General features: G+C 36.4%; 1 protein-coding gene across 2 annotated transcripts in view; it reads right to left on the reverse strand.

Annotated features, from left to right (window-relative positions):
- SBF2 (SET binding factor 2) overlaps positions 1-17,114 on the reverse strand; it is a 241,686-nt gene that overhangs the window by 198,682 nt on the left and 25,890 nt on the right. The gene's annotated exons all lie outside the window — the stretch shown is intronic.

Raw genomic sequence — 17,114 nt, forward strand, 5'->3', positions numbered from 1 at the left:
TTTCTTTTTTATTTCTTATGGATCTTCTTATCCCCTCTGCTAGTGTGGAAACTATAATTGTTTCTATATTTTTAGCAGCAACTCTAGAAAATACAACATAACATACTTATCAAATTGAGGTTAAATAAATACATAATTCCTTATTTTTTCCTTTTTATTATGAATCCAAATCATCTTTCTTTATATCACCTCAACCTTAAACAACCTCACTAAATCAAGAAGCCTCACTTGTTTCCTAAAGATAAAAATACTTCCTGTATTTCCCTTGACCATAGTTTACTCCTTCCTGGGATGTGTAAATTTCTTCTAGGTCCATTATTAATTGATATTCCTTTCATCATTTCCAAGTTATACCATATGATATGTCAAAACCTTTAGTTCATATTTTAAATATTCTTACATTTGGACAAATGAAGCTGGTTTTCCTAATCTAGTCACTACTCCCTTTAAATCTATCCTCCAGACAGTTTTTAGAATGATGGCCATAAAATACAAATCTGACTATGTCAGTTTTGTTCCTCAAACCCTTTGCTATCTTCCTATCCTTTTGGGCATGATTTTCAAATGCATTTTGTTCCACCAAAGCCATATATTAATTTCCCTGAGCCTCAACTGGCAAAATGAAAAACAAAACAAAACAAAATCCTATCTTATAGAGTTGCTATGAAGAAGAAATGAGATAATGTATGGAGTCTTCAGCAGAGTACCACAGTAAATAATCAATATATATTTGTTGACATTGAATATTATTGTAATTTTTGTAGTTGTTACCATTAGTTTCCTTTGAAGTCAGGGATCTGATGCTAAAAACATTTGAAAATATGTAACTTACAAAATTAAGTCTGAGCTCCAAAATGCTTCCATGGTCTTACATTCATCTTTCCAACTTTGTTCCTACTTCCAACTACTATGTGATCATGATCAATATTGAACTTATCTAGCTCTCTTCTTTCACTTTAATATTTCTGCCTCTTGCTCATGTTCTCCCTGCCTGGTGTCCCCTTCATTAAACTGTGACCTCTTCAAATACTACACTGGGTCTTACATACCACTGTATCCCTCTTGCCTATCATAGTACATAAATAGTTAGAATTCAAGAATGTTTCGCTGAACTGACAACTTTTCTAGATGATGACAGGCATCACTACCAAAAGATTTTAAAACTTTAAATAAAAGGTATCAGATTCTACACATATGTGAGATCATGCAATGTTTGTTTTTCTGTGCCTGGCCTATTTCAATTAGCAAAATGTCTTCCAGGTTAATCTATATCATAACAAATAACAAGATTTCCTCCTTTTTTATGGCTGGGGGGAAGAAAGGAATGGGGAGTTCTTGATTAAATGGTACAAAGTTCTCATCAGACAGAAGGAGTAAGTTTTTGAGAAATATTGCACAGCAGGGTGAATATAATTAGTAATAAGGTACTGCATATTTCAGAATAGCTAAGAGACCAGGTATGGTGGCTCATGACTGAAATCCCAGAACTTTGGGAGGCTGACGCGGGAGGACTGCTTGAGTCTAAGAGTTGAAGATCAGCCTAAATAGCACAGCAAGACCTCGTCTCTACCAAAAATTTTTAAAAAATTAACTGGGCGTGGTGGCACACCTGTAGTCCCAGCTACTTGGGAAGCTGAGGCAGAAGAATCACCTGAGCCCAGGAGTTCGAGACTGAGGTGAGCCATGATCACGTCACTGCACTCCAGCTTGGGTGACAAAGTGAGACTGTGACTCAAAAAAAAAAGAAAAGAAAAGAAAAAAAAAAAACTAAGAGAGTAATATTAAAAACATGTCAATGGTCATTGGTTTACTAGACTCTGGTGTGGCCATAAGACCACCGCCATGTTTCTTAAGCTTTGACCTGCCTCCTACCTTGGAGAGGTGAATCAATCTCCCTAAATCTCCCTCCCTCTCCCTCTTCCTCTCTCTCTCTCTAATTTGCTTTCTAAATAAACTATATTTTCTAATTTTAAAAAAAGTCAATAAATATATTTATAAATTCAGATAAGGAAAGTGTAAAATACACAAGTCATACATGAAAAGATTGATAAATTCAATTATTTTAAATTAAAAACTTCTGTGTTGAAAGGTAACATTAAAAAAGTAAAGACAAGTCTCAGCCTGAGAAATTGCCTAGAAAGCATATAAATGGAAAAGGATAAGTTTCCAAAATGTTTTTTTTTAATTCTACTAAAATCAGTAAGGAAAGAGCAATATAAAAGAATAATGTGAACTCACAATTTGCAGATGAAGAAACCAAAATGGTTGATAATTCTGAAAAGATATTTCAGCATCTCTAATAATCAAAAAAATTCAACCTAATAGATTAATGACACACAATTTCTCACCTACCACAATAGCCAAAGATTAAGCCTGACAATTTTAAGTTTTTATGAGGATGGGGAAGAAAAGGAACTACCATACCTACTGCTGTGAGAAATATAAATAAAGCAAAATTAGGATACACATACCGGCCAGGTGCAGTAGCTCAAGCCAGCACTTTGGGAGGCCAAGGCAGGATTGTCTGAGCCCAGGGTTTCAAGATCAGTTTGGGCAACCTGGTGAGACATTGTCTCTACAGTACATCAAGAAATTAGCTAGGCATGGTAACACCTGCCTGTAGTTCTGGCTACTTGGAAGGCTGAGGCGGAAGGATCACCTGAGCCCAGCCAGCAGGTCGATGCTGGGGTGGCCTTGAGCGTGCCACTGCATTCCAGCCTATGACGGAGTGAGATTCTGACTCCAAAAAAAAGAAAGAAAAGAAACATATACCTTATGACCTAGTTATTACAGTAATTCTCATAATTCCATTCTTAGTTATTTACCACAAAAACTCTCTCATATGTACCCAAGAAGTACAAGGTGGTACATTGTAGCAGTATTGAAATAATTTTAAAAAGTACACATCTTAAATGTGAGAATGAATGAATCGTGGTAAAACCATGAAATTACTATGCATACGCTAACTGAAGATGCAAATATTGACTGAAACAAAAAATTTAAACTATACATTCATCATTATCAAAAATTCACAAAACTAAATAGTTATTAAAGAAATTCAAGTACAATTTTCAAATGGTATGAGTTTTTTGTGCAAAATTGTAGTACTTATACTTGTGGATTTAATATAGATTTTTAAAAACCCACAGACTTTTGGTATACTTGTATAGCACTGAAAATGAATGGGCTAAAATTACATATATCATTGTAAATAACTCCCAAATATAATACTGTGTGAGTGCAGTAAGGTACATTATGAGTATACAGTATGAGTGCATTATATAATGTTTAAAACCATGCAAGACACTGCTTTTTATATTGTTTAGGTATATACAAACATGCAAAGTATAAATACATTAGTCTGGGACTAATAAACACCAAATTCGGGATACTGTTTCTCTCTGTGATGAATAGGCAAAGGCAGAGTGTTCCAATTATATTTATGATGATATATTTATTAAGCCAAATGATGGGTAAATAAATTTTTTAAACATTTCTTTGGTAATAATTTAAAACACACAGAAAAGTAACAATAGTATTCAGAACACTTACATAGCCTTTACCATGATTTGTCTATTGTTAAAATTTTGCTCAATTTGCTTGAACATTTGTTCTCATGTACCAGAGCACTTGTATGAGTGTGCTCTCTTCACAAACACACAATTTTTTCTGAACCATGTGAGTGTAGGTGCACACATCAGACATTTACCCCTAAATATTTCCATGTGTTTTCCTAAGAATAAGATATTCCCTTACATAACCACATCAAGTTCAAAATCCACACATTTTAAATCTAATCTCCTGCCAGTGTTTTTTTTTCAGTGGACTCAACAGTATTCTTTAAGAGCTTTTTTTCTTCCAGACAAATTCATTCTAGGATCAGATATTCCATTTAATTGTCATGTTTCCTTAGACTTTTTCAATATGGAGCATTTCCACAACTTTTCTTTTAAAAAAAAATTATTGAGGTGAAATTCACATAACACAGAATTAACTTTTTTTGAGTTGGAGTCTCACTCTGTCGCCCAGACTGGAGTGCAGTGGCACGCTCCCGGCCACCACAGCCTCGACCTACTGGGGTCCAGCGAGTCTTCCACCTCAGCCTTCCAAGTAGCTGGAACTATAGGCACACGCTACCACGCCTGGCTAATTTTTTATTTATTTATTGTAGAGATGAGGTCTCGCCAAGTTGCCTGGGTGGGTCTTGAGCCCATAGGTTCGGGCAATCCATTAACCTCGGCCTCCAAAAGTGCTTGGATTACAGGCTGAGCCACTGAGCCTGGCCAGAATTAACTATTTTAAGGTGAACAATCCAATGGCATTTAGTCTGTTAACAATGTTGTACAACCAACATCTCTACCTAGCTGCAAAAACATTTTCATTATCTTAATGGATACAGTAAGTAGTTTCGCTCTATTCCCCACTCCTCACACACTGCTGCTAGTAACCACCACTTTGTAGACTCTCTATTCTATGGATTTATGTATTCTGGAAATTTCATATAAATGGAATCATATGATACTTATATGTGTCTTTTTGTGTCTTCTTTCACCTAGCATAATGTTTTCAGAGTTAATCCCTGCTGTAACATATTATCAGTATTTCATTTCTTTTTATGGCTGAATAGCATTTCATTGTATATATATGTATCACACACATTTTGTTTATTTATTCACCCCTGATGGATACTTGGGCTGTTTCTGTCTTTAGGCTATTGTGAATAGTCGTCTTGTGAATGTGCAAGCCCGTGTAAGTCTTCAAATACCTGTTTCCAATTCTTTTTGATTTGTGGATAAGAGTGGAATTGGAAAATTACTTGATAATTCTATGCTTAGTCTTTTAAAGAACCATGTTATATAGCAGCTGAACCATTTTATATGACTACCAGCAATGTGTGAGATCTCCAATTTCTCTGTATCCCTGGCAATACTTGTTTTCCTTTTATTTTTAAAAATTATATCCATTCAAGTGGGTATGAAGTGGTACTTCATTGTGGTTTTGATTTGCATTTCCCTAATTACTTGATGTCAAGTATCTTTTCAATTTGATTGTTAGTCAATTGTGTATCTTCTTTAGATAAATGACTATTCAAGTCCTTTGTCAAACTTGTAATTCAAATCTTTATATTTCTGTTGTTGAGTTTTAAGAATTCTTTATATTCAGCAGACTAGGTCTTTATCATATATGATTTACAAATATTTTCTCCCATTTCATAGGTTGTCTTTTCACTTTCTTGATATCCTTTGATGCATAAAAGTTTAAAATTTTGATGAGGTATAATCTATCTATTATTTCTTTTGTCACTAATGATTTTTGTATCATATCTAAGAATCAATTGTAAATACTAAGTCATTAAGATTTACCCGTTTTCTTCTAAGAGTTTTATGATTTTAAGACTTATATTTATGTTGTTGATTCCTTTTAAGCTAATTTTTGTATATGATGTAAGGTAAAGGTTCAACTTTTTTTTTTTGCATGTGGATATTCAGTTTTTCCAGTACCTTTTTTTGAAAAGACTATTTTCCCCTCAATTCAATGGTTTTGGCATACTTGTCTTAGTCCATTTTCTGTTGCAATGCAGAATACCATAGACTGAGTAATTTGTAAGGAAAATAAATGTATTTCTTACATTTCTGGAGGTTGGGAAGCCCAAGAGCATGGTGCTGGCATCTTGGGAGGAGCTTCATCCTAATGAGGACACTGCAGAGTCCTGAGGCATAACATGGTGAGGAGTCTCAGGAGGGTGGCCAAATTGGCTTTTTTTAAGAGATCCACTCTTGTGATAACTAAGTCATTTTTTGATCACCCCTTAATCCATTAATTCATAAATTTGCTCCCCAAAACTGTCCAAAACTGAGGTTATACAGCCAAATACTGTGTTCATAAGTTACTTTAATAACTTATGAATTAGCTTTTTTTCTGCTTCTGTGTGGTTATTTATTTTCATTTGTTTGATTTTAGTTTTAAGATATTCTTTTCTTTCTTTTTCCTTTCTTCTCATTCTAATCGATCTTTTCTAATATTAGGCATAACTTACTTCCAGAAGTCAAAACTATACAAGAAACTATACTTAGAGATTGCCACTCCTTCCCTGAATTAACAGTACTATATCAATGTCAATACTTGTTTTAATAATGTACTATGATTATATAAGCTTGTTGGGAGGTGGGTAATGTATTATGAAGACTATTAATTTAGTTAAATCTTATAAGTAAAATTATTTTTAAAAACCAAGAGTTATATTTTTTAAAGTGTGTAGATGGGCTGGATGCAGTGGCTCAAGCCTGTAATCCTAGCACTTTGGGAGGCCAAGGCAGAAGGATTTCTTGAGACCAGGAGTTTAAGACCAGCAAGACCTTGTATCTACAAAAAATAAAAAAAATTAGCTGGGTGTGGTAGTGTACGCCTGTAGTCCCAGCTACTTGGGAGGCTGAGACGGAAGCTCACCTGATCCCAGGAGGTCAAGGTTGTGGGAGCCATGATCATGCCACTGCAGTCCAGACTGGGCAACAGACTGAGACCTCGACTCAAAAAAAAAAAAAAAAAGTCGGGGGATGTGTTCGTTTCTTATGGCTACTGTAACAAATGACCACAATCTTGGTGCCTTAAAACAGCAAAAATTTAAAGTCTTAAATTTCTGGAGGTTCAAAGGTCTATGACTGGGTTTTCTAGCTTCTCGTCACTCCTCACTTTCCTTGACTCTTCACATTCCTTTAGGTTCTAAGCTGACAACAGCCACTCACATTGTGTTACTCTGAGACTAATTCTTTTGCTCCCTTGTTCCATCTTTTAATGATCTTGTGACTATAATGGGCACACCTAGGAAGGGAGATTCTTTCTTTCTTTCTTTCTTTTTTTTGAGTTGGAGTCTCACTCTGTAGCCCAGACTGGAGTGCAGTGGCATGCTCTGGCCACCACAGCCTTGACCTGCTGGGCTCCTGCAATCCTTTCATCTCAGCCTTCCCAGTAACCAGAACTACAGGTGCGTGCTATCATGCCCGGCTAATTTTTTATGTATTGTAGAGACGAGGTCTCGCCAAGTTGCCGGGGTGGGTCTCAAACCTGTGGGCTCAGGTAATCCACTGGCCTCAGCCTCCCAAAGTGCTGGGATTATAGGCTGAGCCACCGAGCCCAGCCACAAGGGAAATTCTTAAAGGGACTCACCCTTGAGATGGATTTTGACAGATAAGCATTCGTTAGGAAGAAAAGAAAATCATAGCATTCAAAGCTGACAGAAGATCATGTGTAAAGAAACAGAGGACTAAGGGATCAACAGGCATTAACAGACTTATAAGTAACTCTGCCAAGGACAAGTTCATAAAGAATTTATATGCCATAAAGAGTTCACACTTTTCATGAAGACTCTGGGAAAGGACTTGTCCCTCTCTGCTGTTATCTAAACTCTCTGTCCTACTCCACAAAGAAGACAACCTATTCACAAGTAGCTCATCAGAAAATAAAATTAATAGTCAACATCATTTAGTATCAGATAAATTGTGAAGAAGGCAGGCATACAGCTGTAAGAGATTATGCCCTATTTAGATTCATACTTAGATCAGTAAAAAGTTTGTGCTATCAAGGAAAACAATATTACACAGTATTTACTAAGACAGAATATATGTCTCATGCTTAAGGGTAAGGTTTTTATTATCCATAAAGTTAATAGTGTAAAACAGAAAGGCTTACCCAGCCATAATTAAGGTATTAAATTCTGTATTCTTAAATGTCACATGCTTTCTTCAGTTTTACATAATTAATAATCTTGAATATTTTAGGAAATTACATTAACAATTTAAAAAATTCCTAAGTAACATTGTTTGTTGCTATGTTCACAGCTACATCATTATTTAGAAATTCAAGGTCTTTGAATTTCTTAAGTCAAAATCAGTTTTTGACATAATCTTGAGTTGTTTCCTCCTCTTCTGTAACCCAACATCCATTCAAAGCTGCACAAAAACAGTGGAGGAGAAAATATGGGAAACAAACATTCCAGTGATAATTACTACTGATTTCACTACAATGGTACACACACATCCTGTTGATTATTCAAATAGTACAACATTCTGAAAAATTACTTCCTGATTTCAATTTTCTTGAGCGATTAGAGTTCAAAAATTCATTGCATAAATGTATTTGTTTCCTGTTTTGGGGAAAGAAAAAAAAAAAAACTTTATCCAGACTCCTCCCCTTCTCTGAATAAAAATATTACACATATAGAACACGATGTCTTAGCTTTTAAGTGAGTAAATTGAGGAATTGAAGGTGAGGTTTTAGGACAAGATAATTTCAGAAAGCATTGCCCAATGTATCAGAGTTCCTTCTGGTCAATCCAGAATGAAGAAAATAATACAGTACTGGCCATGGCTTAATACAAATCATGAAAAAGATTTCTCATTCATTCAATCAATATTTATTGAGTGTCTACTATGCTCCAGGCACTGAAATACACCAGCAAACATAAAATATCCCTAACCCTTGGATTAACTAAAATTTTATATAAAGTTTCATAATTATCACTGAAAGGCAATGTTTACTATTTGTTACAAATTTAGCAATATTTCCATATGTTAGATATGGAAATTCCTCTAAGAAAAAAAAAGTAAGAAGAATGATTAATTGGCCACTGAAAGGGAGAAGCGGGTATAGTTTAGCTGTAAGGAACACAGGCTTAGTCCCTTGAAGGTAACATGAATTAAATATGTTTTACGCACATATAGAGTTTAGCAATGTGGGAAACTCTAAATATAAGAAGTCAATTATCAAATACATATAACCACAAATAATTCAAATCTAAAATTATGCATATCCCAAATAGCAATCCATAAAAAGCCAATTCAACCAAAACTATAGAAAAAGGTTCAGCAAATTCTCTTCCTTCTTGAACATTCTAATTTATTTTCTGGGTCTAAGTCAATTACCTCAGATTATTCCAGCCTCCAAAGGCCCAGATTCCTGGTGTGTGCTTGTTCTGATTGACTAGGTTTTTATCGTTTTTACCTAATTTTAATTTTTTTTTTTTTGAGTCAGTCTCATGCTGTCACCCAGGCTGGAGTGCAGTGGTATGCTCCCAGCTGCTGCAGCCTTGAATTGCTGGGCTCAGGCGATACTTCCACCTCAGCCATCCAAGTAGCTGGAACTATAGGCAAGAGCTATCATGCCCAGCTAATTTTTTGGTTTATTGTAGAGATGAGGTCTCACCAAGTTGCCCAGGCTGGTCTTGAACACTTGGGCTCAGGCAATCCTTTCACCTCAGCCTCTCAAAGTACTGGGATTCCAGGTTTGAGCCACCTTGCCCGGCCTAATTTTAATTTTAAATTCAAGAATCAGGAAGCAAAAGGAGCTTTATGAGTAGAGTAGCAAACAGTGAGGAAAGATAATATAGAGTACCTGGAGAATTATGCAAGGAACAAGCAAGAGAGAATTGTTCTGGCAGAAGTAACTGTTTTAATTAAATCTTCTTCCCTTCTTCTTCCACTGTTAAATCACTGCCAATCTACTGATATATTTCAGAAACTGTCAAATTTTAAACACAGATATAAAGAAATTTGGGGCAGGCTCTTAGGAGCTTACAGTTCAGTGACAATGACAGACTGGTAAATAAATAGTGAAAATAGAATAGAGATATGTATAAAGTGCTACAGAGCACAAAAGAGAGTACTTTATCCCGCCACGATTTGGAAGTTGCATACTTAAATGTTAAATTAGCCATTTTTTAATAAAAATATGAACTACTAAAATGCTGAAAGAAAAGCACACTGAACTTTTAGACAACTTTGTGACAGCAAAGAACAACACTTAATGGCTGTCTTGCCTTAAAGCACTTGCATTCAATCAAGCATAACTCAATACAAACATTTAATAATAGCACCGAAGTGTCATAAAACAACATTGGGGATCTTTGAACCAGGATCTTTCTGAACTGTTCTCAGATTACACCACGTAGCAACTATACACTTTATTTATGTGTGATCCTAGAAAGCATAGTGTACTAGTCAACAAGGACTGAATGGGTCAGTGACTGTCAGTCTTTGGTATTTTTACAATGGTTCCTTTATAGAACTAGCATAAATATTTAATTTTGAAATGGAAAGTAATTCATTTTTTAATAACAGTCTGACTACTTTCTACAACCCTGTGCTCAGGCTTCCCCATACATCTTACCATTCCAGAAAGGGCTTACCTGACTTCCCATACTGCTGCATACAAGGTGGGGACCCCCTAAAAAGGTAATTTATTAAAAAGTTGTGCATTTATTCTTACATGTTTAAATTTCAGTCACCTTCAAAGGACTTTCTGATGCAATACACCTATCAAGATGCTTTTTCTACAGCTTGGAAGTTTTTGGACTTGTCAATTTTGATGCCTTTTAGTGCTGCTGCTGTGCTGTTTGTTATTTGACCTTCCCCACATTGTTAATTCCCTTTGACGGTGTTTTCATGGGGAAAAAAAAGGTTGCTCGGATTGAGATTGAGTGAATAGGGTGGGGAATGAGAGTCATGCTATTTTTGGTCAAAAATTGCTGAACACTCAGTGTGATGTGGGCAGGTATGTTGTCATGGTGGAGGAACCAGTCACCTGTTTGCCACAACTCGAGATGTTTCTTTTGCAAATCATGACACAACTTTCCCAAATTTTCAGATAAAAACTGTGGTTGACTGTTTGATCTGGAGGAACAAATTCCAGTTTTTTGGGGGTCCCCCCGCTTGTATGCTTTTCCCTCTTCCACCTTCTAGCTAGTAAAAATTTGCTCTTGGTATCTCTCTTACTGTGCAGATTAAATTGTGCTATAATTTTTAAACCATACTGGTTTCTTCACTAGGCTAAAAATACATCTGGAATGAGGGCTTTGATTTCTTCATCTTTAAATCCCAAGTGACTAACTTAGGACCTGGCACATGACGATGGCTTTTGTAAACATTCGGTGAAAAAATATACTGCTACAATTATATAAGCAGGTAGGCATTTGGGGGACTTTATTACGGACTCCTGTGATATTTATTGGAAGAAATTAAGTTAAAAGTCTTCTTTAGAGTTCTTCAGGCCTATGAAGTAGATAAGAGTACACACGGCAAGGAGTTTCCTCAGAAAAGTACTCCAGAACAGACTAGCAAGGAGACTTGTTTCAAATTTCCAAAGAATATAGCTGATATTCAAACTGTTAAAATTTATCAATCACAGACATAGTAAAACACCAAATTTCCTATTTACTCCTTTGCTACCTAGAATGTAATATGCCATTCATAGCAATAGTGTATTCTTGTGTACTCAAATTTGCAAACTATCTTTTTAAAATTGTAGAGGAGAAAATATATTTTCTTTAATTTTTTTTTTTTTTTGAGTTGGAGTCTCACTCTGTCTCCCAGACTAGAGTGCATGATCATGGCTCACCATAGCCTCGACCTCCTGGGCTCAGGCAATCATGTCTTAGCTTCCCAAGTAACTGGACTACAGGCATGCGCCACCATACCTGGCTAATTTTGAGAGAGTTTTTTGTTTTTTTGTTTTTTTTTTGTAGAGACAAGGTCTCATTATGTTGGCTAGGCTGGTCTTGAACAGGGCTTAAACAATCCTCCCGCCTTGGCCTGCCAAAGTGCTGCAATTACGAACATGAGCTATCATACCTTGCCATTTTAAATATTTTTATAACCCTTATAAGATTGTAGTTAGGAAAGACCCCTGTAACAAAAAGACAAAGTAACAAGAGAAAAATAAGCAGATTTTCTTCAAAATCATATATTGAAAAAAAAAGACTACCTCATTTTATTCTCACTAAAAATGAGAACATGACTAAAACAAGTAATAATGTTATATGAATAAGTTGAGAAAACTAAGTAAAGGTAGAAACACAATCCAAGGCACTAGCTTTTGAGCATTTAAGGAAAAAGAATGAAAATCATTCTACAATTGATACATTAACTAGGTGGTTCACAAATTTAACCAATCAACATTTTCTTTTTAAAGAAAATATCTATTTACAGCCTAAGCCTTCAGTCTTACCTCTGGCAGCTTTTCATTTGTTTTAGGAACATAAGTTATTTATTTATTTTTTTGAGTTGGAGTCTCACTCTGTTGCCCAGACTGGAGTGCAGTGGCCGCTCCTGGCCACCGCAGCCTCAACCTGCTGGGCTCTGGCGATCCTTCCGCCTCAGCCTTCCAAGTAGCTGGAACTACAGGCGCGCACTACCACTCCCAGCTAAGTTTTGATATATTATAGAGATGAGGTCTCACCAAGTTGCCCAGGCAGGTCTCGAACCCGCGGGCTCAGGCAATCCACTCACCTCAGCCTCCCAAAGGCGTGGGATTACAGGCTGAGCCAATGGTACCAAAAAAGTTCCTATCACTTCAAAAATAATAGTATTACAGATAGAAGTTTTTCAGGGAAAGACAAAATTGAGAATACCAAAGGTTTTCCATTAAGACACTTAAAATAGCTTACTTAAGAGCAAGGAACAGCTACAGCCAACATTTTAAGGGTTTTAATGCACAAAGGAAAAATAATGTTTTCAAGATAAAAATGGGGAAAACTTTATTTTAATAACTTTAAAAACATCTATATTTACTACCAGAGAAAATCAATAGAGAAATATTGACTCATTAATAGCTAATGATAAACTGGCTTAAGTTAAATATGGACAAACAAAAAAGAAAGTATGCATACAAAGAAGTATAAACACAGATGGTACAAGATTAATATAGTCTAACGATAGATACAGAGTGATGAAAACCGAAGGCCCAGGATCATGTTAGTCAACGACTTAAAAAATGTCTATTAAAGAGTATACTGTGAAAACTGGGGCATAAGTATTCTAAAACTAGTATGCTTGCCATTAAAATCCAAATTACAGGTGGGTAGACATGACTAAAAATGTCAGGAGAATTTTACAAAATTATTTGGGTCAGAGACAGACATCCTGAGTTAAACCAAGTATGGATTAGATAAAAATATCAGAGAAAGGCCAGGCACAGAGGCTCCCAGCACTTTGGGAGGCAGAGGTGAGGGGATTGCCTGAGCCCACGGGTTCGAGAATAGCCTGGGCAACTTGGCAAGATCTCATCTCTACAATAAATCAAAAAATTAGCCGGGCATGGTAGTGCATGCCTGTAGTTCCAACTACTTGCAAGGCTGAGGCGGAAGGACTGCCTGAGTCCAACAGATCAACGCTGAGGTGGCCATGAGCATGTGTGCCACTGCACTCCAACCTGGGTGATAGAGTAAAACTCCAACTCAAAAAAAAAAAAAAAAATTATCAGAGAGGCTATAAAAATGGGTTCCTATGAAGACAGTCTTATTCACATTTAAAAAAACAAACACTGTTTACTGCACTTAAAAGACAAATCTTCAGGTAAACAAAAATAGTTTACACAAGTTACAACAAGAAAAAAACAAATCAACAAAAAAGATGGTATGTGAGAGATAAAGGTGATTAACAGGAAATTATGGGGATTGAAGCCTGAAATAGCAGAAGTTCACATAATTATTTTAGAAAACCGAAGACCTCTTAAACTGAGAAAAACAAACTCATTATCATAACAATTCTTAGAGAGAAGAACAAAGGAAATACTATCATTACATTCAGACCTTTCACAGGAAAACTAGTCAAGGCTACAAAAGGATCTTATAGTCTTATCTGCTTCCTGTCTGTGCTTTGTAAAATCTACCACCACCACCCCCAACCCAGGTAGTGAACTTTGATAATGGTCTAATATTGGCAAAACGAACAGTGATAAGAAGAATGTCTTTAGCAGAATTATCACCACCACATATTTTGGAAACCACAACTCTGCATATACCACTGCATCTTTCCCTCTGCTCTCCTTCCTTATCTTTTCCCTATTCTTTCCCTGAAAAAAATGAATTTAGAATATGTAAGCAAACAATAATGAAGCTGAAAATACTACAGACAAAAATAACAAAATATGATCTTCAAATGACCAATCATCATGTATTGTGGCATGCTTCATCAGTACACAGAAAAATTTTCTAATAAGATATGAATGCCATTTCTTCATAAACAAAAGTGATGCCTTTTTACCTGAGGCACTATGCCAGATACAGAAGACACAAAGAATAATATGACATAGAAGTTTTTGAAGCCCAGCAAGGAAAAACTCTTTATAAACAGAAAAAAAGCACAGAATAGAATTTTAATAACATCCCTGGAGATATCCTAGAACCAACATATCAGCCCTGGACTGCCTACCTCTAGAAATCTTATTATGTAAGAAGGATAAAATGTTTACTTTGCTTAAGTCATTGTTTTTCTGTTTTGTTTTTTGAGTTGGAGTCTCACTCTGTCACCCAGGCTGGAGTGCAGTGGCATGCTCACGGCCACTGCAGGCTCAACCTGCTGGACTCAGGTCATCCTTCCACCTCAGTCTTCCAAGTAGCCAGAACTACAGGCACGAGCCACCACGCCCAGCTAATTTTTTGATTTATTGTAGAGATGAGGTCTTGCCAAGTTGCCCAGGCTGGTCTTGAACCTGTGAGCTCAGGCAATCCTCTCACCTCAGCCCCTCAAAGTTCTGGGATTATAGGCGTGAACCACTGTGCCCAGCCTTAAGTTTAAAAAAAAAAAAAACAGAAGTTACATATGCACATAAAGAATTTAAATAAGTTTACAAGTTTTTTAAAACAAATCTTCATATTGTAAAATGGAACACAGACATCACCGGGCTCAGTGGCTCAGCCTGTAATCCTGTGCTTTGGGAAGCTGAGGTGAGTGGATTGCATGAGCCTGTGGGTTCGAGACTCGCCTGGGCAACTTGGCAAGACCTCATCTCTACAATAAATCAAAAATCAGCCAGGCATGGTAGCGGTGCACCTGTAGTTCCAGCTACTTGTAAGGCTGAGGAAGAAGGATTGCCAGAGCCCAGCAGGTCTAGGCTGCAGTGGCCAGGAGTGGCCACTGCACTCCAGTCTAGGCGACAGAGTAAGGCTCCAACTTAAAAAAAAAAAAATCCTAATCCTCACTCTACTGCCGTTTGACTTTTATATTACCCACTTTCCTGTTTTTTTTTTCTGTATATAGGTTTATCACCCCAAAGTACATCACTAGACACTACAGTTCAATCTTACTCTATTAAAAAATCAGATGTGTTTTAAATCTCTTTTAATCTAGAGGTCCCTCCTCCATTCCTTTCCTTTCCTTATAATTTGATTGTAAAGAACCTGTGGGACATTTATCTGATAGAGTTTCTAACAGACTGCATTTTGATAATTATATTCTCATGGTGCAGTTCAATGTGTTCCTCTATTTTATACATTTCCTGTGATCAGACTCAGGTTTAATCCCTTTGGCAAAACTAAAAGTACTGTTTGGTAAGGTTAGGCACACAACATTTGCTTGTTTTTCTTTTTGTGGTAACAGCTGTTGATGTTTAGATTTTCATTCACTAAGAATTGTAAGATGATGATATTCTATTTCTATCATTTCTTTTCCATTTGTTAATTAGAATACTTTTAGAAAAAGATAATCCCCCTCAACAACTATGAGGTTACCATGATTCTTTTCCTTTATTGCTAAGTTTTTAAGATGACAAATTGGTTCTCTGTCATATTCTTGTGGTAGGTAATAATTCCTTTTTATTTTAATATTATAAATTCATGGATCTTAAAATATTTGTCATGTTTCAATAAATTTTAATTAATGTAATTTTTGAAGCTCAAATTCTACCAGCTTAGATCAGCTTCTTCAAGATGGCTCCTGAGTTCTTTTGACAAGGCTCCAACAGTTTTTTTCTTTACTGACAAAAAATGAACATAACATAAAATTCACCTTTTAAAGTATACAATTCAGTGGTTATTAGGACAGTCACATGGTTGTGCAAGCATCATTGGTCTTTAACTCCAGAACAATTTCATTCCCCAAAAGAAACCCCACATCTATTAACAGTCACTTTCCTCTAGCCCCTGGTAAACACTGATCTGCTGTGTCTCTATGGGTTTGCCTATACTGGACATTTTGCTTAAACAGAATCATATAACATATGGTTTGTGTATCTAGCATCTTTCATTATTTAGCAAGTTTTCAGGATTCATGCATGTTGTCATGTATCAATACTTCATCCCATTTTATGACTGAATAATTTCTACTGTGTGGATACACAATTTGTTTATCCATTCAACAGCTGACAGATATTTGGGTTGCTTCCACTTTTTGGCTATTATGAATAATGCTGCTATAAACATTCATGTGCATGTTTTTGTGTGAATATATGTATTCAATTTTCTTTTAGAATTTGACATATTTGACATATGTGTACTTCTATAAAATCATCACCAGTGAAAGGACATAACATGAAGTCAATATACCCAATGAACAACCATTTTATTTTATTTTAAATTTTTTAATTTTAAAGATGTGGGGTACAATTCAGGGTTAGGTATACAAATGTTCATTATGCAGTACCCTTGTTGATGAGGTTCCCCCGCTCAACCCCGCAGCTTCCCACTACTGCCAATCCCACCCCCTCCCCCGATGAGCAGTCATTTTAACACTGCTTAGAACTGTCATGCTTCTCTAGCAGTTCCCTTTAATTTACCCTCTGATCATTAGCCAAGGAGAGAACTGGTTTCTCAGAGGTGGCTACTGATAACTGCTTTACAACCTCCTCCCCAGCTTGTTTTATAAACAAGTTAACCTAATCAGCCCTTCATGACCTTCATGACACAGACAAACCCCATCACCACAGCAGCAATCTTGTGACCAACCAATTCGTCTACCTGCTGTCCATTACCTGATGTCAGTACTTGCACTTACCTGCCCTTTTGTGATGACTGGAGCAGACTACCACCCAACCACCTTAACATCCTGCTCCCATCAAAGCACCCCCATTAAAGGGTAATGCTTAAAAGCATTTGACCTCAAGTAGCCATTCACCACTGCTTTATTAAACTCTGATGTGTCCAAGTTGGTCTTTGAGCTATAGCCACCATGTTCCCTGGTTTTGGTCCCCTCCCCTATCTTAGGGAAGCGAGTCAATCTCAAGCTCTCTCTCAATCTCTCCCTCCCTCGCCACCCCCCTGCCATTCACTATTGCCTTGTTAAGCTATGGTCTGACCATGTGGCTCTTTGAAATATGGTCACCATGTTTCCTTGCTTTGGCCTCCGCCC

This window comes from Carlito syrichta, unplaced genomic scaffold, assembly GCF_000164805.1.
Source record: "Carlito syrichta isolate Samal-C Ts95f unplaced genomic scaffold, Tarsius_syrichta-2.0.1 Scaffold288381, whole genome shotgun sequence".
NCBI classification, from domain to species: domain Eukaryota; kingdom Metazoa; phylum Chordata; class Mammalia; order Primates; family Tarsiidae; genus Carlito; species Carlito syrichta.